At 37.8% G+C, this 27,417-nt stretch overlaps 2 long non-coding RNA genes and 1 pseudogene across 3 annotated transcripts; 1 reads left to right on the top strand and 2 right to left on the bottom strand.

The window, feature by feature from the left end:
- Positions 1-307: 307 nt before the first annotated feature.
- LOC145533146 (uncharacterized) lies at positions 308-16,605 on the bottom strand. Its single transcript, XR_014073891.1, has 2 exons — positions 16,543-16,605; positions 308-433 (listed from the first exon to the last, which is right to left on the bottom strand). It is a non-coding gene; the product is annotated as an uncharacterized LOC145533146 (long non-coding RNA).
- LOC145533136 (iron-sulfur cluster assembly 1 homolog, mitochondrial pseudogene) lies at positions 12,314-14,037 on the bottom strand (annotated as a pseudogene). The gene has a single exon (XR_014073885.1). The product of XR_014073885.1 is annotated as an iron-sulfur cluster assembly 1 homolog, mitochondrial pseudogene (transcript).
- A 664-nt stretch (positions 16,606-17,269) lies between the features above and the next one.
- On the top strand, positions 17,270-22,510 carry LOC145538385 (uncharacterized). Its single transcript, XR_014076817.1, has 2 exons — positions 17,270-17,993; positions 20,978-22,510. It is a non-coding gene; the product is annotated as an uncharacterized LOC145538385 (long non-coding RNA).
- The last annotated feature ends 4,907 nt before the right edge of the window (positions 22,511-27,417 follow it).

The following is a 27,417-nucleotide window of genomic DNA, read 5'->3' as shown; positions in this document are numbered from 1 at the left end:
AGTATCCTGAAGTGTTTTTCCTTACGTTATTGCCTACTCAGGAGAAAGGTGCTATTTCTAATTTGTGGAGATTCTGATAGTGGAACTTAAAATTTACAGAGAAGATATATATCCTAATTTTCACTTTGAGATCAATTTTTCTTTTCAAATGCAGGTTAGAGAATTTATTAAAATGATTTAATAATCTTAGTAACAAACTGTGATAATATAATAGGTAACAACTTTCAAATAGTAACTTATGGCACTATTAATCACTTTGGCAATTATAGAAATTTGCTTAAGAAAAACATTCAATTTACTCACACTATGTCCTTCAAATTTTCCCATTTATTTTGTTGAACTTGTGAAGTCTGTGGTGATTATCTTATAGAATATCTGTGTGATAGTAATAGGGGCTTCACAGGTGGCTCAGTGGTGAAGAATCCTCCTGCCACTGCAGGAGACACAAGAGATATGGGTTTGGTGAGATTCCTTGGAGGAAGAAATGGTGACTCACTCCAGTATTCTTGCTTGAAAATTCCACAGACAGAGGAGCCTTGTGGGCTACAGTCCATGGGGTCACAGAGAGCTGGGAGTGACAGTGAGCATGCATGTACTGAGCTTGCATCTGTAATAGTCCTTCGTGTGAATCATTTGATGGATTTTTACAGAGCACTTATATATAACAAAATAAACACCTTCATTCAATTCTAAAGAAGAATCATTTGATATTTTGGAATCCTATCCTTAAAATAGTATGACAAAATGTGGGGCATTTTGAATTATATTTAATAAGATGGATGTTTTAAAAATTCTCTTTCTCCAGCCATAATATTTAAAAGGTTTTAAAAATTTATTTATTTATACCATAATGACTTAGCATTATTGACAGCTTCAGTAAATTGTCTAATAATAATGACATACAGGAGAAATTTGTACAGTTTTGAACATAAGTACAACAGGACATCTGTTTGCAAAGTCACTAAAATATAGGTGTTTCATGGATGCCAAGATTTTTATTGGTATCCTATAATGATCTGTAGGATGTTCATTCAACAAAGAACCAAAAATAAACTTCTTTGATACTACCATTGTATTTCAGATTTATCTTCTTTATTCCATCACTAATACCTTCATCTAGCTATTATTATCGCTCCCCTGGTCTATTTTAATTGCTTCCTGAGTGTTCTACATTCAACCTCTTTTCCCTAAAAATTATTCTCTACAAAGTAACCAGAGTTTACTTTTCCTGATTAAAAGCACTGAGGATTTCCCACTGCATTTAGAATGAAATTCAAACTTCTTTCTCTGGCAAGTGATTTGACTGCTAGTACACATGTCCTTTGTTGCTGTTGAGTCGCTAAGTCATATCTGACTCTTTGAGATCCCATGGACTGGAGCTTTCAGGCCCCTCTGTGCATGGAGTTTCCAGCCAAGGATACTGGAGTGTGTTGCCAATTCCTACTCCAGGGGATCTTCCTGATCCAGGGATCCTACCTGCATCTCGCTTGTCTTTTGCATTGCAGGTGGATTCTTTATCACTGCATCACCTGGGAAGCCTAGTACCCATGTCCCATATAGTTCCTTTTTTATTATGAATGGTTCTTGGGATTTCTGAGCTAGCTTCACACATAAAAGGAACTGTTGGCCAGACAAACCTTAGGGTTATATGAGGAAATGCTGTTACCCATATCATTTGAAGTAGGCAACATCCTACAACAAAATGGATTCAGAGAGATATTTTTTAAAAGTTAAAATAGTACAACATTTCCATTATTCCTCTTCTAGTCTGTTTCCATCATTACGGCTATGCAAGTAACTAATATCATGAGGATAGGAGTTTCTGACCCTAAAATATCCAGAGACCATGCCTCATTCTAGTATATTAAACAACTGCTATATCCACCAAAACATTTTGCTTCACAAGCAACAGAACTTAAAACTATCAATGGGATTACTTGAGATATGAGAATTCACCTGGACAATCTAAAAAAATTTTCAGGGCATTAAAAAGAACAGAAGAAAATATGTTATTTAAATGTTTAATTATTCATTCACATAGGGCTTAGAAGAAAAGGGGATATTGGAAGATTTAAAAGTTAAATTGTTAAACCTCCATCTAATTAATATATCTTTCCATTACTATTAATGTTATTCTAGAGTATCTATTACTAAAATCATTTTTATGTGAGATGGTAACGTTGAAAATGAGATGTTTGTGAGACACTGGATAGAAAACAAAAAGGTAAATTTTAGAAAGCAAGAGTGATTTCCAGATGATTTATGAATAATGCTGATAGCTTCATCTCCTGTTCAAGGGGACAAAAAAGTAAAAAACTCAATTTTTAATGTCAACATAGAGCTTATAAATTAACTCGGCCATAAAACTTAACTAGAGTTTCTCTGGTGGCTCAGACAGTAAAGAATCTCCCTGCAACACAAAAGACCTGGGTTCTATCCCTGAGTTGGGAAGATCTCCTGGAAAAGGGAATGGCTACCCACTCCAGTATCCTTGCCTGGAGAATCCCATGGACAGAGGAACCTGGTGGTCTACAATCCATGACTCTTAGGGTCTCAAAGAGTCAGACTCGACTGAGCAACTAACACTTTAAAACCTAACTCTCTGTTATGAATCAATAAATTCTCAGTAGTATTTAAGCTAGTTTGAAATTGTCCTCTTTTCTTCTTGTTTTTATTACTACTTAAAGCAGCAAAACTAATGTTCTGAAGTAGGAGCTTGTCAGGTGGAGAAGAGAGAATAGCATGCATTGAGAAAAGTTGTAAGAGGGGCTGGATTGTCTTGGAAATGGTGATAAATACTGAGTCCACTGAAGAAGAATGAAGGAGCTGGAAGGCTGGATTATGGAGTCTGAAAAGTGACCTGAACCAAGATTATTGATTAAACTATTTAATCAGTCCTTTATATGATCAACTCAGGAATTGTTTTGTTGTCAGAAGGATAAGGTGAGTTGGGCGAGGAAACAATGGTATATATATATAAAAATCTACTGAAAGTTTTGCAATCAAACTACCACTATTTTATGTCATTTTCACTATTTATTAATCTATGTAATTTATCATCACCTAGAGAATCAAAAGTGCTCATTCTCTCCAATATGTAACCTCTTTCTCTCAACCTCTCTCCACCAACCATTGTCATTGTCAGACTGGTAATTTCAAATGTGAAAACTTGATACATTAAAATATTATATGTGCATCCAGTTAATCTTGAGAGATGACAGATAGTGATTTAATATAAAAACTACATGATTTCTTAGTGATTGTTCATTTTGGATGAAAGTCAGGATTACCACATGTAAAATTAGACATGTATCACTTTTTAAAACCTGCATAAACAAACCTATGTATATAAAGATATTATACACTTCTGATTCAAGTATGTGTATAAAGATATCATGCATTTCTGCTTCAAATTCAAGCTGGATTTAGAAAAGGCAGAGGCACCAGAGATCAAATTGCCAACATCCGTTGGATCATAGAAAAAGCAAGAGAGTTCCAGGAAAACATCTACTTCTGCTTTATTTACTATGTCAAAGCCTTTGACTGTGTGGATCATGACAAACTGTGGAAAAATCCTTAAAGAGATGGGAATACCAGACCACCTGACCTGCCTCCTGAGAAATCTGTATGCAGGTCAAGAAGCAATAGTTCCAACTGGACATGGAACAATGGACTGGTTCCAAACTGGGAAAGCAGTATGTCAAGGCTGTATATTGTCACCCTGCTTATTTAACTTATATGCAGAGTACACCATGTGAAATGCCAGGCTGGATGAAGCACTAGCTAGAATCAAGATTGCTGGGAGAAATAGCAATAACCTCAGATACGCAGATGACTCCACCCTTATGGCAAAAAGCAAAGAAGAACTAAATAGCCTCTTCATGAAAGTGAAACAGGAGAATGAAAAAGCTGGCTTAAAACTCAAAATTCAAAAAGCTAAAATCATGGCATCCAGTCCCATCACTTCATGGCAAATAGATGGGTAAACAATGGAGATAGTGACAGATTTTATTTTGGGGGGCTCCAAAATCACTGAAGATGGTAACTACAGCCATGAAATTAAAAGACACTTGCTCCTTGGAAGAAAAACTATGACCAACCTAGATAGCATAGTAAAAAGCAGAGACATTATTTTGCCAACAAAGGTCTGTCTAGTCAATGCTATTGTTTTTCCAGTAGTCATGTATGGATGTGAGAGTTGGACTATAAAGAAAGCTGAGCACCGAAGAATGGATGCTTTCAAACTGTGGTGTTGGAGAAGACTTTTGAGAATCCCTTGGACTGCAGGGAGATCAAGCCAGTCAATCCTAAAGGAAATCAGTCCTGAATATTCATTGGAAGGACTGATGCTGAAGATGAAACTGCAATACTTTGGCTACCTGATGCGAAGAACTGATTCGTTAGAAAAGACCCTGATGCTGGGAAAGATTGAAGGCAGAAGGAGAAGGAGATGACAGAAGATGGGTGGTTGGATGGCATCACCAACTCAATGGACATGAGTTTGAGCAAGCTCTGGGAGTTGGTGATGGACGGGGAAGCCTAGCATGCAGCAATCCATGGGGTCGCAGTCAGTTGTGACTAGGCAACTGAACTGAACTGATGCACTTCTGATTATTCACTTCCTTAATTCAAATATTCAAAGTGAGTAGGAATCCTGAGAAACTATAAGAAATACTAACAGGACATTAGAGACTATATTACATTATAAAACTAAGTGAAATTCTCTGAAACCTAAGACAAAAATCTATGAAGTAGAAGACAAACTAGAAGAGCAAACCTTTGCTGGTATATATTCATCAAAATATGACAGTGAAAGTACAAGACCCCAGTATAGGAAAACTGAGTTATAGCTATAAGCACAGCAAAGGGTTTGAATGTGATTCTCATACCAAACTTCTCATTCTATGTGTTCAAAAATATTCTTTATACTTAACAGGTGATGTTTTCCTATATTTAGTTTTTTTACTAACCATTAACAAGTCAAAAAATTTAGAATGTTTCTAAGATATAATATTGGTCAGATATAATGTAGATTGTGATAGTTTGAATATTAAATAACAATGCTATTATTTTTTAAATAAATGAATAAATGCATTAACAATGTATTAATAACAAACATGGTATATTAGAACATAACATTACCTTTAGAATAAATAAAATATAGTGCTAAAATTCAATAAAACATACTTACAATTAAATAATGATTAGATTATTAAATTTAAATTAATATATATATAATTAATCAGAAACTTATTTATAGATGGTTAATAGATAATATGATAAGTGTACATAGGATAGTAAATTGAATGATGCTTCCAAAATTAGTTACATCCTTTTAGAGCTGGAATGAAAAAAACTGGTCTTGATATTTGCACCATTATTTTAGAAAGTATGAAATCTGGAATATAAAATATCTTTTTTTTTAGCTAAAATGAGTAAATCGTCCTTTAATTCCTATTTAAATTTAAATGAATGACTTTAATTTTTGATTCACTGCTTCATAATATAGGATTCACAATGACTCACTAGTTATAGTTCCTCTCAGGCAAATAAGCCTGTCTGATTTTATGATACAGATTATCTGCAGTGGCTATATGCATCAGCATGGGTAGGTTTATTTCACATATTAATGACTGTAAATTCTTAAAATAAGTTTATTTCCTACTAGGGCTTGTAAGAAATAAATGGGTCACCAACAAAGTTCTGCTAATCTGAACTCAGACACATTTTAAAACATACTTCCAAAATCATCTCAGCAGTAGGAAGAAAGATGGTAAGTCTTGTTCTGACTCTTAAAGCTACAGTCCAGAATTGACACTTCTGCTAACCTTTCACTTGGGAAAAAAAGTCACATGACTGTATCTAACTTCAGAGAGGGCACACAGGAACAATTCTATCAAATAATAAATATGAGTTATTTCCAACTTTAGCTAGATATAGTTGAAATATAATGTTGTGTAAGTTTAAATTACAAAGTATTGATACATATTCTTTGCAAAATTATTACCATGATACATCAGCTAAAATGTACCTTACATCACATAATTACTGTTTCTTTTTTTATGGTGAGAACATTTACAATCTATTCTTTTAGCAACTTTCAAGTTCATGATATAGTATTATTAACTATAATCACTATGCTGTACATTAGATTCCCAGGACTTATTCATCTTATAACTGCAAGTCTGTAACTTTGACCAACATCTCTCCATTTCCCCCACCCTCCAACCCCTAGTTACCACCATTCTAGTCTCTATTTTGAGCTCTATTTTTTTAGATTCCACATATAAGGTATACCTTGCAGAATTTGTCTTTGTCCATCTGACTTATTTCACTTATTATAATGTCTTTAAGGTCCAATTTTTGTTGCAAAGGGAAGAATCTCCTTCTTTCTAATGACTCAATAATATATATATATATATATGTGTAATTTTTTTATCCATTCATCTGTTGAATCTTAAGTTGTTTCCATATTTAGGCTACTGTGAGTAATGCTGTAATGAACACGGGATTACATATACCTCATTGGTTTCTGTTTTCATTTCCTTTGGACATATACCCAGAAGTGGGATTGATGAAACATACGGTAGTTCTATTTTTAATTTTTTGAGGACCCTCCAGATTTTGGGGGGGGGGCATGCAGTGCAGCGTGTGGGATTCTAGTTGTTCAACCAGGGATTGAACACATGTTCCCTGCAGTGGAAGCATGGAATCCTAACCACTGGACCACCAGGAAATTTCCGTGGAACCTTCAGATTATTTCTCATAGTGGCTGCACCAATTTACATTCCCACCAGCAGTGAACAAGGATTCTCTTCTTTTATACCCTCTCCAATACATGCTATTCTTATCTTTTTGAGAACATGCATTCTAAAAGATGTGAGGTCATATTTCATTGTGTTTTTGATTTGCATTTCCCTGATGGTCAGTGGCATCGAGCACCTTTCCATGTTCCTGTTGGCCATTTGTGTGTCTTTTTTGGAAAAATATCTACTCACTCTCTCTGCTTATTTTCAAAATATAATTATTGGGGTTTTTTTGCTATTCAGTTTGTTTTATATATTTTGCATATTAACTGCTTATCAGATGGATAATTTATAAATATTTCCTCCCCTCTGCTTTTTCATTTAGTTATTGGCTTTCTTGCTGCACAGAAGCTTTTTAGTTTGATGTACTTCCACTTGTTTAAATCCAAGACATTATTGTTAAGACCAATGTCAGGAGCTTATCTTTATACTTTATTCTAGGAATTGGATTAATTTAATTTTTTTTGTCTTGATGTCAAAGTCTTTGACTGTGTGGATCGCAATAAACTATGGAAAATTCTGAAAGAGATGGGAATATCAGACCACCTGACCTGCCTCTTGAGAAACCTGTATGTAGGTCAGGAAGCAACAGTTAGAAGTGAACATGGAACAACAGACTGGTTCCAAATAGGAAAAGGAGTACGTCAAAGCTGTATATTGTCACCCTGGTTATTTAACTTATATGCAGAGTACATCATGAGAAATGCTGGGCTGGAGGAAGCACATGCTGGAATCAAGATTGCCAGGAGAAATATCAATAACCTCAGATATGCATATGACACAACACTTATGGCAGAACGTGAAGAAGAACTAAAGAGCCTCTTGATGAAAGTGAAAGAAGAGAGTGAAAAAGTTGGCTTAAAGCTCAACATTCAGAAAACTAAGATCATGGCATCCTGTCCCATCACTTCATGGCAGATAGATGGGGAAACAGTGGAAACAGTGGCTGATGTTATTTTTCTGGGCTCCAAAATCACTGCAGATGGTGACTGTAGGCATGAAATTAAAAGATGCTTACTCCTTGGAAGGAAAGTTATGACCAACCTAGATAGCATTTTAAAAAGCAGAGACATTACTTTGCCAATAAAGGTCTGTCTAGTCAAGGCTATCGTTTTTCCAGTGGTCATGTATGGATGTGAGAGTTGGACTATAAAGAAAGCTGAGCGCCGAAGAATGGATGCTTTTGAACTGTGGTGTTGGATAAGACTCTTGAGAGTCCCTTGGAATGCAAGGAGATCCAACCAGCCCATCCTAAAGGAGATCAGTCCTGACATTGGAAGGACTGATGTTGAAGCTGAAACTCCAATACTTTGGCCACCTGATGTGAAGAGCTGACTCATTGGAAAAGATCCTGATTCTGGGAAAGATTGAGGGCAGGAGGAGAAGAGGACGACAGAGGATGAGATGGCTGGATGGCATCGCCGACTCGATGGACATGAGTTTGGGTGCACTCAGGGAGTTGGTGATGGACAGGGAGGCCTGGCGTGCTGCAGTTCATGGTGTTGCAAAGAGTCGGACACGACTGAGCGACTGAACTGAACTGAAGGACTCATCACTGTAACAACTCATTATTGTACCTTAATAACTAGAGACTGTGATGCTAGAAATGTCATTCTGAGTCAATGACACATCTAGCTCCTTAGAAGGCAGAAAGAGAGCAGGGTGATCACAGGAAGACCATATGTATCAAATATGCTTAGAAAAGATTATTCAGCAGAATATAAGCAAGTTCTGAGATTAATTATTAAATCCGATGAAGCACCTTAAATGACTAGTCAACCAAATTTAAGCCAAGCACTTAGGCTTAGGAAAATATTAAGTTTATCAGAAGAAGATGTGACACTGGGTAAGCATAATAAACATACTGGCCAGAGGTAGCCTATAGTTAGGGACTATAGGGAGGGACTCTGAGCAGGATGAACAGAAAAAAAAAGACAGTTGGGAGAAAGGACAGACATTGAAACAAGCAGCAGCATAACATAACATCTCACATAAGGTTACCAGAAAAAATTCAGGTAGTTCAGTTTGATTTAAATTTTAAATAAACAATGAATAATTTCTAAAAATTATAGATATATCTCAAATATTACAAGGGACATACTTATGCTAAAAACATATTCTCTTGTTTATGAAATTGAATTTTAACTGAACATCTTCAGGTTTTTTTTTGGCTAAATCTTACATCTCTGATCACACAACAAATTACAGTTATTTTGTTCATAGCAGGATAAAGTCTGCACTAAATGCATATTGGATTTATTTTTTAAGTAGGTGTTCAGTACTTTTTTTTTAATTGAGTGCCCAAATTGTGAAATATTTGTCCAAGTCTTCACATTTCAGACCATTAGGAAACTTTCTTGGGGCTGAATATAAGTAGAGTTCTTCAGCCTGGAGTATGTATCTTTAAGGATAGTATTCATTTAGATTTTAGCCACTAGGTGAAAATGAGAGCCTGGGTGAGGCTGGAGTTGAATAAGTAAATTTACCTAATAAGAGCAATATTTTATTAGTATCAAATTACAACATTTGAATTTGATATTTAAAATAATTTAGAGCAATCTTTGATAGACTGGGACAACATACCTATCATAGTACAGGTTAGTCTACACAGCATATTTTTTTATTACTTTTAGTATTTTTCTATATGCTATTACACAAAAACAATATATAAGATGATTTATTTTTGTTGTGCCAATTTTTAGATAAACAGCATGTGAAGGTCTCTCAGTCGTGTCCTATTCTTTGTAACCCCATGGACTGTAGCCTGCCAGCCTCTTCTGTCCATGGAATTCTCCAGACAAGAACATTGGAGTAGGTTGCCCTGCCCTCCTCCAGGGGATCTTGCCAACCCAGGGATCGAACCCAGGTCTCCCGCATTGCAGGTGGATTCTTTACCATCTGAACCACCAGGGAACCCCTTTCAATATTTTTATTTTTAAACTCACAATTTCTTTAAAACAGAAAATGTTCTGCTCATAAAATTGCATCAATATCATAATATTGGCTATAACTTTCTATTGTAGGGCTTCCCTGGTGGCTCAGAGGATAAAAGCGTCTACCTGCAATGTGGGAGACCTGGGTTCGATCCCTGGGTCAGGAAGATCCCCTGGAGAAGGAAATGGCAACCCACTCCAGTACTCTTGCCTGGAAAATCCCATGGATGGAGAAGCCTGATAGGCTACAGTCCATGGGGTCGCAGAGTTGGACACAACTGAGCAACTTCACTTTCACTTTATATTGTAAAGTATAAAATATTTTAAATGTAACATCTGTAATTTGCAAATTTTAGTATTAAAATTAAATTATCTAAATAGAATCACTCTTATCTCTTATATTGAACAAAATAGGAATTTTCTCCAGTATTAATTATTTTATGAAAATCAATCTTATTCTTCTCTGTTTAGAGAATGTTTCCTTTAGACTACATTTATAATTACTTAAATTTATGTACTAATAAGAAAATATGCAGAGGCTTTTCATATTTTATAACTAATAACTGTAGATTTAAATTTTATATCACATTTAAATGTCAAAAATCTGATATTCCAACAAGTATGTTTTTAGTGAACTTTCACTACCATATTTATAAATCCTGCAAAAAAGCCTTTCTTATATTGATACACTATATATGTTGTATATGGTCACTTTATGTATTCTATAATATATAAATTTTCAAATAGAAAATTAAAAAATATCATTTTTTTAATGATTGTTTATCCATATAAATGACTTAAGTTTTGTGGTAATATTAGAAGGCATATGAAATTATTATTTTTTTTTATGATCACCAAGAGGCTACTTTTTTTTATTGGCAACTCAAACTCTATATATATACAATATTGCATAAATTTTAAGTGGGTTGGCAATTATAGTAACAATACAAATTCATGAGCATTTACATAAAGCTGCTGCTCTAGGTTTTGGTGCATTTTGTACCAGGTACCTTAGTAAATATGACAAACATAAAGGAACTCAGCTACTTTAATTCATAAGAACGGGCTTTCAAAAGAAGCAAATATCATCTCATAGAACATTTAATAAGTCAAATCCAGGAAATTTGATAACTAAAGGGCAAAAGGAACACTGTTAAAGAAAGGGTGGCGATAAAAATGTTAGGTTAAAATATTAGGCTTAAAATTTTAGCAATTGCACTTAGGATCCACAAAGTGTACACACACTGGAAATGCGAGAAAAGATCTCCATGTTCTGCTTCACAATTACTATCACGTTCTGAAAGAACAATTCTGGGTTGCTACGGTGTCCTCTTCCCTGCTAGTATGAACTTCTCTTCTAAGTCCTAGTGAAACAAAGTGGTAATTCACATAAATGGGTTTTAAAATAAGATTCTTCTCACCCAAAATAAAATAAAGCCAAATATCCTCTCCAAATTACAAGGAAATCTAATCAAAATGCTGACCAGATAAAGAAGCCAGATCACCCATTTCCCTCCTCTGACTGCCTCAGAGCACAGAACTGGTGTGGCACCTACAAGAGAGGAGGTGTGGGTGGTTATCACCCTGCCCCTATCCAGCCTGCAGTGTTGGGGGGAACAAAAGCCCTTCAGCATCCCTGGGGTTTTATTCCCCAGGTGAAGACTGAGGGAGTAGGTTAGATGGCTTTTAAGAGAACTTCCTGCCTTTTTTTTTTTTTTTTTAAGGCCTTGACATGTAGCTTGTTGGGATCTTATTTCCTTGGCCAGAGATAGAACCCATGCCCCTTGCAGTGGAAGCATCCAATATTACCTACTGGACTACCAGGGAAGTCCGTTAAGAGACTCCAAGAGAAAGGATCTAAGTCAGCTTAACATCTCACCTGTGGCAGACACTTAGGGTGGCAAAAGAAATGGACTTAAAAACAGGTGGGTGAAGTATTTACCTTCTGATCTCATCTTGTGGAACTATTGGGCACTAGAGTTCAAGGAAATCTTTGTCCAATATTTAATCTAATGGCTGGGGATGCTACAGAGTAATAAGCAAATGAGGCATCTGACCCTGAAATTTTAGACAAAAAATGTAAGAACACTATGCCAAGTCTGGGGAGAAAAACAGTGCACCATCACATGACACCAGCAATCAAGACTTCTTGCCTCTGAATTTCAAAAGTCATTAATCTTGTTGGGAGATGTACCTTCAAGTCTTTCAAAGGATCCACCAATGCGCAACTGTTAAGGGTATGTTTTCTGAAATCCTCCCAGAAAGGCGATTTCCATGGAACTAGTTCTAACAGAAAGGTTGCAGGAAGGAGAATTTAGCTTTTTCTTTACAGATCAGAAAGATTACCCAAAGACACTGATAGATTCTCATTTTCTGTCCCATATAAAGAACAAAAGTATCAATTCTTCTGGAATCTAACATACTGGCTTCATTCTCAAATGCATCACTGTATTTTCCTTGTAAGACAGCCATACATTAAACACCTTAACCACATGACAGCCACATGATTTCTTCAATAAGCCTTAGAGTTTCCACAGCTCTCCTGGGGCCTACAGCCCAAGTAGTCCTGAGGAGTCAAATGTTAAAGCTTTCTCCACAGCAACAAGTTCCTTTGATGTTTGAGTTATTGAACACAAACTCACTGGATAATTTGTCTTCAACATAGTCCATTTCTGTTCCTAACAGTGTTTGTTAGCTGTGCTTTCTTCTCAGTGAACACTCTGACACCATCTTGAATAACTTCTTCATCAGAGTCTCCTTTTATCTTTGTATATTCTAAAGTGTAGGAAAGGCCATTACAACCCCTGGTTCAGACACCAACATGTTCAGGTTTATCTTTAAGAAGTTGTTTTATCTTCTTTACTGCTGAAGGTGTCAGGGTGAGGGCGGCCCAGGAGTGTGTGTGTTGGGGGGGTAGGGGGTGGGGTGGCTGCCACTTTCTCTTGCTCACAGCCGGGACCCTGGCCCAGACTAAGGAAGCTGACATCCTCACCATCCTGGTGGCCAGGTACCTAGGGCCGGAGCTCTGCAGTCTCAACCTCTCTCCATGGACAACACGGGCACACTGTGAAATGAGTAACTTTTATTTCACCACAGAACGTAATACAAAATTCATGTTAATTGTTGTTTAAACATTTGATAGAATGCAACAGACTTGAACACCTATTTTTAAGAGTATTTTGGAGGGAAGGTCAGCAGTATCTGAAGTAATTTGCTCCTGTGCTTGCTCCTGTGCTATTGATCAGAAACCATCCTTGTTTAAAACCAGAGACTGCAAAACTATGTGATTATGTGACCTAGAGACCGCATTGAAGGCCCATTTACTTTCTATAACCTTTTAATAAATTTAAACAAATGACTGAAAGTCCCATTCACCTTTAAAGAACCACCTAGTGTGTGTTAAGTTGCTTCAGTTGTGTCCAATTCTTTGTGACCCCATGAACTATAGCCCACCAGGCTTCTCTGTCCACAGGGATTCTCTAAACAAGAATACTGGAGTTGGTAGCCTATCCCTTCTCCAGGGGATTTCCTAACCCAGGGTCTGAATCCATATCTCTTATGTCCCCTGCATTGAGAGGTGGGTTCTTTACCACCAGTGCCACCTGGGAAGCCCCCAAAGCTACAGGGTAGTAAGAGAAAATCAGTGGTTGCCAAGGGTGGGATGGGGAGGAATGAAGAATCATCTAAAGTATTTTCAAAACCACTCGGCTTTGTGCATGAAAAACCCCTAGATTTAAACATATATTTCACTTTTGCAGACAATAGTAATATTATAGCAAAAGAGAGATACACATTGAATATAAATATGAAGAGTTTTCCCTGCCTTGTTTTGAATATGGTCAATAAGAACAAATAGGATTTTCCATAGTTCTGATAAGTAGCACCTTACTGCTTATAATTGGGATTAGGAGAAAGAACATATACAGAGAGGGTAGAATTAGTAACAGACCTGAAGGAGGTGAATATACCAGGAACTCTACCAGACTTCCATTATATTGCTGGTTACAGCCTTTCCTACCCTCCTTTACCTGAATATCATTTTACTTTTTAGGACTCAGTGTTGACATTCCTATAACCTTTAAGACTAAGATAGGGTCTGTAATTATTAAACTCGTAATGCCTTGGGTTTTTTATTATGTATGATCCCCTATACTGATCACATCATATTATAATTGTCTTTCTTCAAAGGACAGCATTTGCTCATCAATGTCTCCTGCTTAAGCTGCACAGTGCTTATTTTATTGCAGGCATGTAATAATATTGAATAAATGAATGATTATAAATCAGTCTAGCAGAACTCAGTTGACTGAACTATCAAACATAGCTTTATAAAAGTCTGAATTGGAAAGCAATAATAGTAAAAATAGTCAGTGAGTTTTTAATTCTGTGAACCATCAGACAATCTTTTGACAACTCTGGACAAGTTTGCATTTGTAAAAGAAGATATTTTTCTGGTAAATTTCCAGGCTTCTGTTGTGAACCAAAGTTGTAAGATTATGACAAAAGGATCTTGATTGACAGGGCATAAAGAGGCTCTTGATGAAAGTGAAAGGGGAGAGTGGAAAAGTGGGCTTAAAGTTCAATATTCAGAAAACTCGGATCATGGCATATGGTCCTATCTCTGCATGGGAAATAGATGGGGAAACAGTGGAAACAGTGACAGACTTTATTTTGGGGGGCCCCAAAATCACTGCAGATGGTGACTGCAGCTGTGAAATTAAAAGACACTTGCTCCTTGGAAGAAAAGTTACGACCAACCTAGACAGCATATTAAAAAGCAGAGACATTACTTTTCCGATAAAGGTTCATCTAGTCAAAGCTACAGTTATCCAATAGTCATGTATGGATGTGAGAGTTGGACAATAAAGAAAATAGAGCCCTGAAAATTGATGCTTTTCAACTGTGTTAGAGAAGACTCTTGAAGAGTCCCTTGGACAGCAAGGAGAGCCAACCAGTGCATCCTAAATTAAATCAACCCTGAATATTCATTGGAAGGACTGATGCTGAAGCTTAAACTCCAATACTTTGTCCACTTGATGCAAAGAGCTGACTTATTTGAAAAGACCCTGATGCTGAGAAAGATTGAAGGCGGAAGGAGAAGGGGACAACAGAGAATGAGATGGTTGGATGGCATCACCGACTCAGTGGACATGAGTTTGAGTCAAGTCTTGGAGTTGTTGATGGACAGGGAGGCCTAGCGTGCTGTAGTCCATTGGGTTGCAGGGAGTCAGACACGACTGAGCAACTGAAATGAACTGAATTGAACTGAAAAGATAAGCTTTAAACATTAGTGGTGATTAACTTTAGTGTTGGGATTATGGGAACTATTTACTTTTTGTTGTTGTTTGTTTGTTTTCATTAAATATCAATATTTTCTAAATTTTCCATCATAAACATTAATCTATCTGTGGTATAATTAAGGACCAATACCTATCTATATGAAGAAAAGATAGGGATTCTGTAAATAACACAGGAGAGATTACATTTAAGTATATTCAATTCAGCAACTATTGTGTACAACTAGTAAACTTTGTAGTCAAAAGTATCCAGACATGCTTATGACATCTTAAAAGGATTTGCAAAAAGTTAGATAAAAACAGATGTGACTTATAGGATTACCTATAACACATACTGTAACACATTCTCATAAAGAGTCTTATCAAAAAGTCCATAAATGTTTTACTCTACAAAAACATTGAAGCAAAATGCCTGAATGTAGTGTGACATTTAAAATATAAACCTTTATTTCTTGTTTAAATGGCTTAGTTTGTTAAATATTTTAGTCATCATTTTTCATCTGCCCAGAGCTTGAATTCTTGCTTATTTGTGTTCATCATCAAGTTAAACAAGTAAGCATTTCATTGTTGGACATTTTTACATTTTTAATATTCTCCCTATTATTGTTAAAAGTAGTCTTTTTAATTATCCCTGTCTAGTTATTTTTCTTTCCTATGCTAAAATTTAAAAAAAGAGTGTTTTGGCATTAGTATCAATATTCTACCTTTTTAATTGCTGAGTCGTGATCATTCGTTCACAAAGAATAGGTAGAACAATTAATTTCAGGCTACTTATAACTTGAAAGTGAAAGTGTCGGTTGTTCAATCATGTCCGACTCTGCGACCCCATAGACTGTAGCCTGTCAGGCTCTTTTATCCATGGGATTCTCCAGGCAAGAATACTGGAGTGGATTGCCATTCCCTTCTCCAGGGGATCTTCCTGACTCAGGAATCGAACTTGGGTCTCCTGTATTGCAGCCAGATTCTTTACCATCTGAATCACAGGGAAGCCTGCCTAAACTTCTAACTTAAGTAAGCCCGGTTTGTTTGCTAGCCTCTTCTCTCCTCGGTGGAGGAAACGGTTTTTTCTAGCCTATGGATACAACCAGAAAGTTTGTCCATACATTCTTTTTTGATGATATATTCCCTGGGCTCTTCTTCTAGTATGCCCTGCATACTAAACAACATACCTGTTATGAGTGAGTGAAAATCACTCAGTCTTGTCCGACTCTTTGCAGCCCTATGGACTATACAGTCCATGGAATTCCCCAGGCCAGAATACTGGAGTGGGTAGCCATTCCATTCTCCAGGGGATTCTCCTGACCCAGGGATCAAACCCAGGTCTCCCTTATTGCAGGCAGATTCTTTACCAGCTGAGCCACCAGGAAAGCCTGAACATAACTGCTAGGTTACCTAGGTAACAAACGTAACCTATAAGCAACAATGTAACTGGTAGGTGTACTTGTCACAGTTTTGTACATTGAATAGGCAAGAAAACAATGCACTTTTAGATAATTTATTACTCACCAGCATACCAGGCATCCTGAATTTTTCACTGGTTTCCCATTCCTCTCAAGTCCTACAGAGTTGATATGGAGGCAGGCCCAGATGAACACTGAGCACTCAGTGGATATGTGTCTGATAGGAAACCACCAGTCTTATAATGTCACTGTTGTTTGGTCATTAAGTCATGTGTGACTCTTTTGAGAACCCATAGACAGTAGCCCACTAAGCTCCTCTCTCTATGGGCTTTCCCAGGCAAGAATATTGGAATGGGTTGCCATTTCCTCCTCCAGAGTATCTTCCTGACCCAGGGATGGAACCTGTGTTTCCGGCTTGGCAGGCATATTCTTTACCATTAAGCCACCATGAGCTGCCTAATTTTGTACCTAAACAAGATAGTATTTTGTTACTTTGGTCAGGAGTTAAATCTATTCACTGACCTAAAGTGAGATGCTCTCTCTACCTTTTAAGGCCACTGACTATAAAGACATGCTTGAAAAGATAGTGCAAGATGTCTAGAAAAGCTACAGTTACCTCTCAACAGTGTGTATGGTGTTGTAGGTCATCACAAGTGGCTCAATAGTAACGAATCCACCTGCCAATTCAGGAGATGCAAGAGATGTGAGTTCAGTCCCTAGGTTGGGAATATTCCCTGGAGAAGGATATGGCAACCCACTCCAGTATTCTTGCCTGGAAAATTCCATGGATAGAGGAGATTGGTGGGTTACAGTCCATGAGGTCACAATGAGTCAGACATGACCCAGCACCCACATACGCACACACCCTCTAGTAGGACTGGCCACTGAGGAATATCAGTATAGATATTTCAAATAATATAACAATTCCAATATAGACACTAGTAACCACTGATTGCTTTAAAGAATATTGTTCATTTACTGAAACCTGCTGATGTGTAACCAAGATGGCAATTTTGAGAGTGCAGGTATTTCTCTCATGATGCTTTTTTTCCATTCTTGAAAAATGTTAAAATTGATATTCATATAAGGAAATCTGAGATGCAATTGGAAATTCACATGCCTACCTAGTCACAGTTTTTTGTCTGAGATTTAACGGCAAAATTTCTTTAAGTGATTATGTGAAATGGCAAATGCATGCAAAATGTGAGAAATATAAAATAGCACTGGACAGTTTCTGAAAATACTGAGAAGGCATTTTCTTAAAACGTACAAAGTCATCATGTGAGATTGCCTCCATGAAATTGCAACATCATGACTGATACAGTTTTAAAGTCCAAGATTTAAAGAGAAGATCACTATATTTTGAACTTCACCTTGGTCACCTACATTAGAGCAGAAGAGAACCCAAGAACTTGGTAGAAACATCATCATGGTCAAGGAACCTATAGAGATTGCGTTGGTCAAATTTACTTTGTGCTTCCACTACCCTCAGCTTAAAGTGGGCATTTATTTAGTACTGTAATTATTCAGTGTAGCCTCTGCAGATGAAATTAGCAGGTGAAAATGCTGAAATATTCTTTTTTAACTTTAATACCAAACCTTTAAAAATGTCACCACAGGGCTTCAAATTTATATAATTGTGCTAGTGCTCCTCAGTACATGAGTACATTTTATATTTTAATCCTGAACCTCAAATGTTCATTTTATGCTGATGATATTCTGCTTCAGTCTTGGCTTTAGCTGAATAGAGAATTTAACACTTATCTATCAAGTATTTGGTCAATGTGGCTTCATTGTACTTAAAACATTTCTTTGCTGAGGAGTTAGAGCAGTTTTAGAAAGAAATTACAGTGTAGGAAGTTAAAGGTTAAGGTTTTGACTGACATGGCCTTTCTATGATTTCAGAGATCAAAGAAAGTCCTCAGGAGAATTTTCTTTTGTCCTAATCTGACATTTTTGTCTTCAGTTTGGACAATACCTCTTCAAGGCCCTTGATCTGAAACCCCAATCCCTTCTCTTTAATAAGAAATACCCTCTTTGGAAATTCCTTGTAGGATCTGTGCAATGGCCCAAATTTGGGCTATACAAAATCAAGAAACATTCAATACTTATAATGTCTGATACTGAGTTTCACAGTTATTGCGGTGAGGCGGGAGTAGAAACGGGGTAAGAAAGATAAATTCCTACTATCTCATTAGTCAGAGAAATGCATTTTTTTTTATTCAAGTATCCTTTTCAATACTCTTTCTAGATTATAGACCTACTAATTCTTTACTACTGGAGAAAAGGATACTTGAACAGAAGAGCCTTGTGGGCTATAGTCCATAGAGTCACAAAGAGTAGGACAAGACTGAAGAGACTTAGCATGCATGCATGCACTGATGTATTAAAATAATAATCTACTAATAATAACTTTCATTGCAAGGACAAACATCAGTTTTTAAGAGACAGTGAAACATTAACTCATGATAACCAAAAACTTACTTCTTTAATAAGATACCTTCCCTGTTTGTCTTTGAAACCATTGTGTCCTCCTGAAAGCTTTATTTCCTATTCTTCCTACGGCTTAGGTGTATCAAAAAGGAGGTATATAAGACTTTAATATTACTTTTATTGGGTCCTAGAGATTTACTCTAATCTATTCTGTCCTTTTGTGCCAAAGTCTTCCTTTGAGAGAAAGGAAAGAAATGATGGTGATTATCAAAACACTCCACCTTTGATCTATAGATACACAGTTAAACACCTGTCTGGTCGTTATTAGATCTCACAGCATACAAGCATGTAAAAAAAAAAGTTTGGAAAAAGAAAAAATGAAAGTTCATATCTCTTGGTATTTCAGATAATTTTATTCCATCAGGATTCCCAAAGGTAAATGATTTGTAGGGTCCCTCATGGAGTGTGGAGGAAAAATTTATAATATTATTTTTCAATTGGACCTCTATTGCCAGACTTTAAAATATGGGATGATATCTCCTATGCCCAGTTTTTCATGGTGCTTTGCCAAAATAAGGACCTCTGTAAGAAACATGAGGCTAGTTCAAATCTTGCTCTCCCAATATTGACATCTCAGTCTGAGGATCTTCTTGAATTCCTCTTTCAAGAGTATCTATCTCTCCTAAGTACCAGCACCTTCTATGCCTTAAGGTTCTCCACCTCCCTATTAGGTGCTTCTTCCTTTTCCCAACGGATGAGTACCTTCCTGGACTCTCCCACCTCTGTCTCTCTGTATGCCTCCCTACAAAAACTAGTCCAATGCACACTCAAAGCAGCACATCAGCCCCTGGAATCAATAAGCTCTTCTCCCTTCAGGATTTCCCCAGTGGAGGGGGTGGACTGACCACAGTACATACCCTCCTCTTCCTCAGATCTATGATTGCTCCAAGGATTTGAGGAAAGATCCCACCCAAGCGACTCCTTAATTTTGTTCAGGGAATATTCCACACTTATTTCCCCACTGGGGTGGATGTTCAAATCCTCCTAAACGTCTTATTCTCTGGGGAAGAAAAAGCACTAGTTATAATTGTTGCAAGGGAGGAAGCTGATAAAACTAATAAAAATAATTCAGTGAAGGCTGTATATCAGCCTGGAGTCCAGCCCATTCTCATAATCGTTTCTGGCTGGGACCACTGAGAGAGAAACAGTCATTGGCAGCACCTCACACACTTCAGGGATTTAATTCATAAGGACATTCAGCCAATGGGGAAGAAATTCACAAACTGAAGTAGGTTTCAGAAAGTCACCCAGAGAGGGAAGGAAAATTCACGGACCTCCCTTGAGAGTCTAAGGGAGTGTCTCCAGGCGTATACAAATGTGAACCCAAAGTCAGTGGAAGGTCAAGCCATTCTTAAGTCTCATTTAACTTCCCAGCATTTCCCAGACATTAGGAAAAAATTATTCAATATACAAATGTTGGAGATAGGGCCTACCATGCCCACTTCCCAGCTGGTGTATCAACATTTCACGTGTTCAGCAAGCAGTATCTGGAGGCAGATGCAAAGGAAGATAGATGAGCAGAACGAATTGCCAGTATTTTGGCTTTAGCAATTCAGGGTGAGTTGACCTCCCAGGAATGACCTCCCCACATGCCACCTGTCCTGAAGGAACCCAGTAATATGGATGAGCTGCCCGGGGTTTCAAAGACGACCTGCACAGTGGAGAGAAAGGCTTAAAGCCAATGTGCACACTGCACGGAGGAGGGTCGTTGGAAAGGGGAATGCCCCAAATGTCTCAGAAAGAAATTAAGCATAATGTCATGTCCTGACCCATCCTCACTGGTTGTACACATCAAAGGAGCACTGAAGTGACCTAGGGCTCCTACGGGAGCCCTGGAAATACTCCAAGGAACCTAGGCTCACCCTGACCATTAGGGATAAAAAGGTTGACTTTTTAGTGGACACAGGGGCACTAACAAGACAGAATGACCAATGTTAAATATAAAATAGTGGGAGTGAAAGGAAAGCCACAGGAGGGCAATTTTATAGAGCAACTTGAGCGTGATTTGAAAGGGAAAATATTATCTCACTCTTTCTTATATGTTCCAGAATGCTGAATTCTGCTAAGAAGAAGAGACTTATTATATAAATTGGGATCTACAATTTATCTCAGAGACAAAAACCTTACCATCTATATACCTAAGACTCTCTTCCATTATGTAGCCCTATTGCTACCACTCTCTGCGAAGGATAATGGCCTGATTAACCCTGAAGGGATTCAGTCCCTCAATATGGGCAAATGAACAATAGGCAGAGACGGAAGATCCACCCCCCCCACAGTCAAGCTGTGACCTGACTCCAATCACCCAAATATAAAGCAATACCCTGTGGACTAAGAATGCTGCCTGCCATATCAATAAAAAATGAATGTCACCGCATCAGCGATTGTCCTAAGGGAACTCAGGATGGAAACAAGGAATGCCTGCCATCTAGCAGCCCTCACACTGCAGCCACCCACAGTGGTGTAGCTTGAGGACACTAAAGATGAGAAAACACAGGATACTGGCCCCAGAGAGTTGAGATCATATCAAAGGAATAATAAATCAGTGAGCCCAGACTCGTGAATCTTCACACATAGAAAGGCACTAGATTCCTTAACTCGAGGTATCTGGTTTTCTTTAATTCGCAGTAACATTTTGACATTCTGACTACTTGTCCTCTGCTGCAAAAACTAGATATTCTAGCTCCCCTCTTGCCTCCTCAGAGTAGTTTTCTTAGTGCTATCTGAGATGCTGGCTCCAAGACTTGAACTCCTAAAAATTAGAATGTCTGTGAGGTAAAACATGACTCTTAACTTGTAGGTTCTTCATTTTCTTCAGTCAACAGGCCTTTTAGCTAGGCATTGAGCCTATAATAGAAAGCTTACTCAAACAAAGGCTTCTTAGACCCTGTCAGTCCCCTTGCAACCCTCCTATCTTGCCAAAAAGAAAGAAAGAAATACCAGCTTACTCAGCTTCCTTGAGCTGTAATTAAGCTACTAAGGATTCACTCAGTGGTGCCCAACAGTTACATCCTTTCGTCTACTCTAAACCCTGGGAGAATCTGGTATTCCGTGTTAGATTTAAAAGATGCCTTCTCTTGTGTGCACTTAGCCCTAGAATCTCAATACATTTTTTGCTTTTGAATGGCAGGCTCAGATAGCAGGGGAAAACAACAGTTATACTGGACAGTTCTGCCCCAGGGATTTAAAAACTTTCTCAACATTTTTGGAAACATTTTAGCTGAGGATCATGGTGACCTTGAGTTAGAATAGGGAGCTAAACTTCAATATGAGGATGACATTCTAATCATCAGCCCCACCTAAGAGCTTTCTGAATATAATATAGTTAACACCTTAAGTCATCTGGCAAAGAGAGGATATAAAGTTTCAAATAAAAATCCCAAATCTCCCTCCAGTGGGTAGAATGTGCATGCAAAATCTGAAGAACTTCATGCTTGAAGAACTATGGATGGAGGTTTGTGACATTGTGTAGGAGGCAGTGATCAAGACCATCCCCCAAAAAAAGAAAAGCAAAAAGGAAAAATGGTTGTCTGAGAAGGCCTTAAAAATAGCTAAGAAAAGAAGAGAAACTAAAGGCAAAAGAGAAAAAGAAAGATATACCCATTTGAAAGCAGAGTTCCAAAGGATAGCAAGGAGAGATAAGAAAACCTTCCTTGGTGGTCAATGCAAAGAAATAGATGAAAGCAATAAAATGGGAAATACTAGAGAACACTTCCAGAAAATTGGAGATACCAAGTGAACATTTTATGCAAGGATGGGCACAATAAAGCACAGAAATGGTATGGATCTAACAGAAGTAGATGATATTAAGAAGAGGTAGCAAGAACACACAGAAGAACTATACAAAAATGATCTTCATGACACAGATAATCACAATGGTGTGATCACTCACCTAGAGTGAGACATCCTGGGATGCAAAATCAAGTGGGCCTTAGGAAGCATCACTATGAACAAAGCTAGTGGAGGTGATGGAATTCCAGCTTAGCTATTTCAAATTCTAAAAGGTGATGCTGTGAAAGTGCTTCCGCCAATATTCCAGCAAATTTGGAAAACTCAGCAGTGGCCACAGGACTGGAAAAGGTCAGTTTTCATTCCAATCCCAAAGAAAGTCAGTGCCAAAGAGTGTTCAAACTACTGCATGATTGCACTCATCTCACACTCTAGCTAAGTAATGCTCAAGATTCTCAAAGTAAGTCATCCACAGCATGTGAACCGTGAACTTCCAGATGTTCAAGCTGGATTTAGAAAAGGCAGAGGAACCATAGATAAAATTGCCAATATCTGCTGGATTATAGAAAAGCAAGAGAGTTCCAAGAAAACATCTACTTCTGCCTTATTGACTATGCCAAAGTCTTTGACTGTGTGGATCACAGCAATTTTTGGAAAATTCTTAAAGAGGTGAGAATACCAGACCACCATACCTGCCTCCTGAGAAATCTGTATGTAGGTCAAGAAGCAACAATTAGAACCAGATATGAGACAACAGACTGGTTCCAAATTCGGAAAGAAATATGTCAAGGCTGTATATTGTCATCTTGCTTATTTTACTTATATTCAGAGTACATCATGTGAAATGCCAGGCTGGATGAGACACAGGCTGGAATCAAGATTACCAGGAGAAATATCAGTGATCTCAGATACACAGATGACACCACACTATGGTAGAAAGTGAAGGAAAACTAAAGAGCCTCTTGATGAAAGTGAAAGAGAGTGAAAAAGTTGGCTTAAAACTCAACATTCAGAATACTAAGATCATGGCATCTGGTCCCATCACTTCATGGCAAATAGGTGGGGAAACAATGGAAACAGTGACAGACTTTATTTTGGGGGGCTCCAAAATCACTGCAGATAGTGACTGCAGCCATGAAATTAAAAAACACTTGCTCGTTGGAAGAAAATTTATGACCAAACTAGACAGCATATTAAAAAGCAGAGACATTACTTTGCCAGCAAAGGTCCATCTAGTCAAAGCTATGCTTTTTTAAGTAGTCATGTATGGATGTGAGAGTTGGACTATAAATAAAGCTGAGCAGCAAAGAATTGATGCATTTGAACTGTGGTGTTGGAGAAGGCTCTTGAGAGTACCTTGGACTGCAAGGAGATCAAACCAGTCAATCCTAAAGGAAATCAGTCCTGAATATTCATTGGAAGGACTGATGCTGAAGCTCCAATAATTTCGCCACCTGATGAGAAGAACGGTCTTATTAGAAAAGACCCTGATGCTGGGAAAGATTGAAGGCAAGAAGAGTAGGAGACGACAGAGGATGAGATGGTTGTTGGATGGCACCACCAACCCAATGAACATGAGTTTGAGTAAACTCCGGGAGTTGGTGATAGACAGGGAGGCCTGGTACGCTGCAGTCCATGGGGTTGCAGAGTCGGATACGACTGAGCAACTGAACTGAACTGACCAAATCCTCACCAGTTGTGCTATGTGCTTAGTCGCTCAGTCATGTCCGACTCTTTGCAATCCCATGGACTGTAGCCCTCCAGGCTCCTCTGTTCATGGGGATTCTCCAGGCAAGGATACTGGAGTGGGTTGCCATGCCCTCCTCCATGGCATCTGCCCAACCCAGGGATTGAACCCATGTCTCCTGCAGGGCAGGTGGATTCTTTACCCTCTGAGCCACCTCAGGGCATGAGTCTGATATGTCCTCCTTTGCCTGGCAGAGCAATTAAAGCTATTCTTTTCTACTTCACCCAAAACTCTATGATTCAAATGGCATCAGGACACAGAAGCCACATTTTTGGTATCACTACCACTTCCAACTCCTTTTAAAGGAAAGGATGGTTGCAGATTAATTATCCCCTGGTCCAAGTCATGCTTCTAGACAACACATCTGTGACTCTAAGGTTCTGCAATGTCCTTAATCCTGTCTACTTTCTACCTCAAACAGGTCCAAAATTAATTTATAAATGTAAAGAAGTTATGAAACAACTATACTCTAGCAGCCTGACCTAAAGATCTATAGTGAGAATGCATAATTGAAATGGTTCTTTGGTGAGAGTAGTTTTGTGAAAGAGAGAAAAGGCCGTTTATATTGCAGTAGGTTTCCATCACAGAAGTGGTGGAAGCTAAAACTTTGCCCTCCGGCTATTCTGCCCAGAATGCTAAATTAATTGCCTTAATCAGAGCAATAGAACTAGGAAAAGGAAAAGTTGTCAATATTTACACTGACTATAAATGTGCCTATTCAATCCTACAGTCCCTTGGGGCCAACAGGAAGGAAAGAGGATTGCTGACCTCAGGGAATAAAAAGATTAAGAATGGGGAGGAAATTATGCAGCTTTCAGAGGCAATACTTCTGCCAAAGGAGGTGGAAGTTATTCACTAGAGGCCAACAAAATGGAGAAACAGACATAATGAGGAACTAACAGAGCGGATATGGCAGCCAAACAAGCAACAGAGCACGGGATCCGACTTCAGAGAGCACGCAAACAGACAGGAGGCTGTATATCAATGGTTATCAATGGTTCAACAAATCCATGACTACTCCCAATTTCCATTGGGATTCCCATGTGGTGCTAGTGGTAAAGACTCCTCCTGCCAATGTAGGTGACACAAGAGACGTGGGTTTGATCTCTGAGTTGGGAAGATCCCCTGGAGGAGGAATTGGCAACCCACCCCAGTAGTGGATCATAAAGAGAGCTGGACCATAAAGAGGGGGGAGCACCAAAGAACTGATGCTTTCAAACTGTGATGCTGGAGGAGTCTTGAGTCTCTTGGACAGCAAGGAGATCAAACCAGTCATTCCTAAGGGAAATAAATTCTGAATATTCATTGGAAGAACTGATGCTGAAGCTGAAGCTTCAATAGTTTGGCCACCCATGGGAAAAGTCAACTCATTGGAAAAGACCCCGATGCTGGAAAAGATTGAAGACAGGAGGAGAAGGGGGCAACAGAGGATGAGATGGTTAGATTGCATCATCAACTCAGTGGGCATGAGTTGAGCAAACTCTTGGAGATAGTAAAGGGCAGGGAACCCTGACATGCTGGAGTCCGTGGGGTCGCAGAGTCAGATACTACTGAGTCATTGAACGACAACCTTAAAGAGGTGTTTGAAACATGCCCTAGTTGTCTCCAAAATAACCCCAATACTCACCCCGGCCTCACCAAGGTCAAGGGAGTAACCCCTACTCAGTGTAGAGGCACATTTCCAGGTCAAGAATGGCAAGTTGTTTTACAGTAAAGCCCTGGGCACAAAGACATTTTAGATAGATATTTACTGTTTTTACCTGACATCTTCTCAGCTGAATGGAGACATTCCACATCATGATTGAGACAACCTCCCTAACCATATAAGTCAATTTAATTATAAATCTCCACTCATACATGTTTCTATATATTCTGTTGATTCTGTTTCTCTGGAGAACCCTGACTCACACTTATGGAGCTTAAAGGAATTGAGCTATAAGAAAACTTTTTCTCAATTGCTTTTCAAATCTCTCTAATTATAGTTTAATTCTTCAAAAATAAACTCCCAAATCTTCACTTCCCATCTTAACTTTCCCCTGTATTTCAAGAAATGGATCCCTGTGGAGTTTGAGTGGTTCTGAGTGATGGGAAAGAGATGAAAATTAGACTTGATTTCATTATTTCTTTTTTTGTGTGTTTGTTTTTTGCATGAGGGAGATGCCTCTCACTTCACAAGCATTGCATGTAATATTAATAACACATACATACATACAATGTTTATTCTTTTAGCGAACATACTCAATTATTTTATATATTTTGCTGTTATAACTGGTCTCATAAAGTTTACTGAATTAAATAATTTTTCCTACCCTCTAATTTATTTATTAGAATTCTAGAATTTTGAAAAGAGAATATTGTTGCTCTTAAAATCATAAGGATGAATGTCAAAGAAGTAAATCTGGGTACAAGAAACATATCAATCCAACTTTCCTCTTTTCATTCTATACCAAAACTGACTACTTTTTAAAAATTTAGTTTTATTCTAAACCAAGACTGGATTTTCCATTTTCAGTCCATGGTATTTGGAAATTAGGGCAAGGTTCAAGAAGATAATTGGGAGAAAAGCACCATCTTTTATAAGGCATACTCTCGTACTAATCAACAACACAACATTTTCTCTCAGTGTTTAACAAAATAAAAATTTGTTGAATTTCTCATTTTCAATCATTCCCTAATAGGATATGAGGTACATAAAGGAAGGAACTTTGTCTCTCTTGTTACCTGATGAATCCTCATAAACTAGGGGAGAACTTGGACTATTATTAAATACAGGCATTTCTTGGTGATATTGAGGACTCAGTTTCAGAGCACTGCAATTAAATGAGTATTGCAATAGTGTAAATAGCATATTTTTGATTTCCCAATGCATATAATGTAGTCTATTAAGTATGCAAAGGCATCATGTCTTTAAACACCATGTACATACCTTATTTAAAAAATAATGTTTTCAGAAAACTGGTGATGACAGACTTGCTACATGTACAGTGGCCACAAATATTTAATTTGTAAAAT

Source organism: Giraffa tippelskirchi, chromosome 2, assembly GCF_054371585.1.
Source record: "Giraffa tippelskirchi isolate mGirTip1 chromosome 2, T2T-mGirTip1v1.2.pri, whole genome shotgun sequence".
Classification (NCBI taxonomy): domain Eukaryota; kingdom Metazoa; phylum Chordata; class Mammalia; order Artiodactyla; family Giraffidae; genus Giraffa; species Giraffa tippelskirchi.
This window is presented reverse-complemented; position numbering and strand designations above follow the sequence as displayed.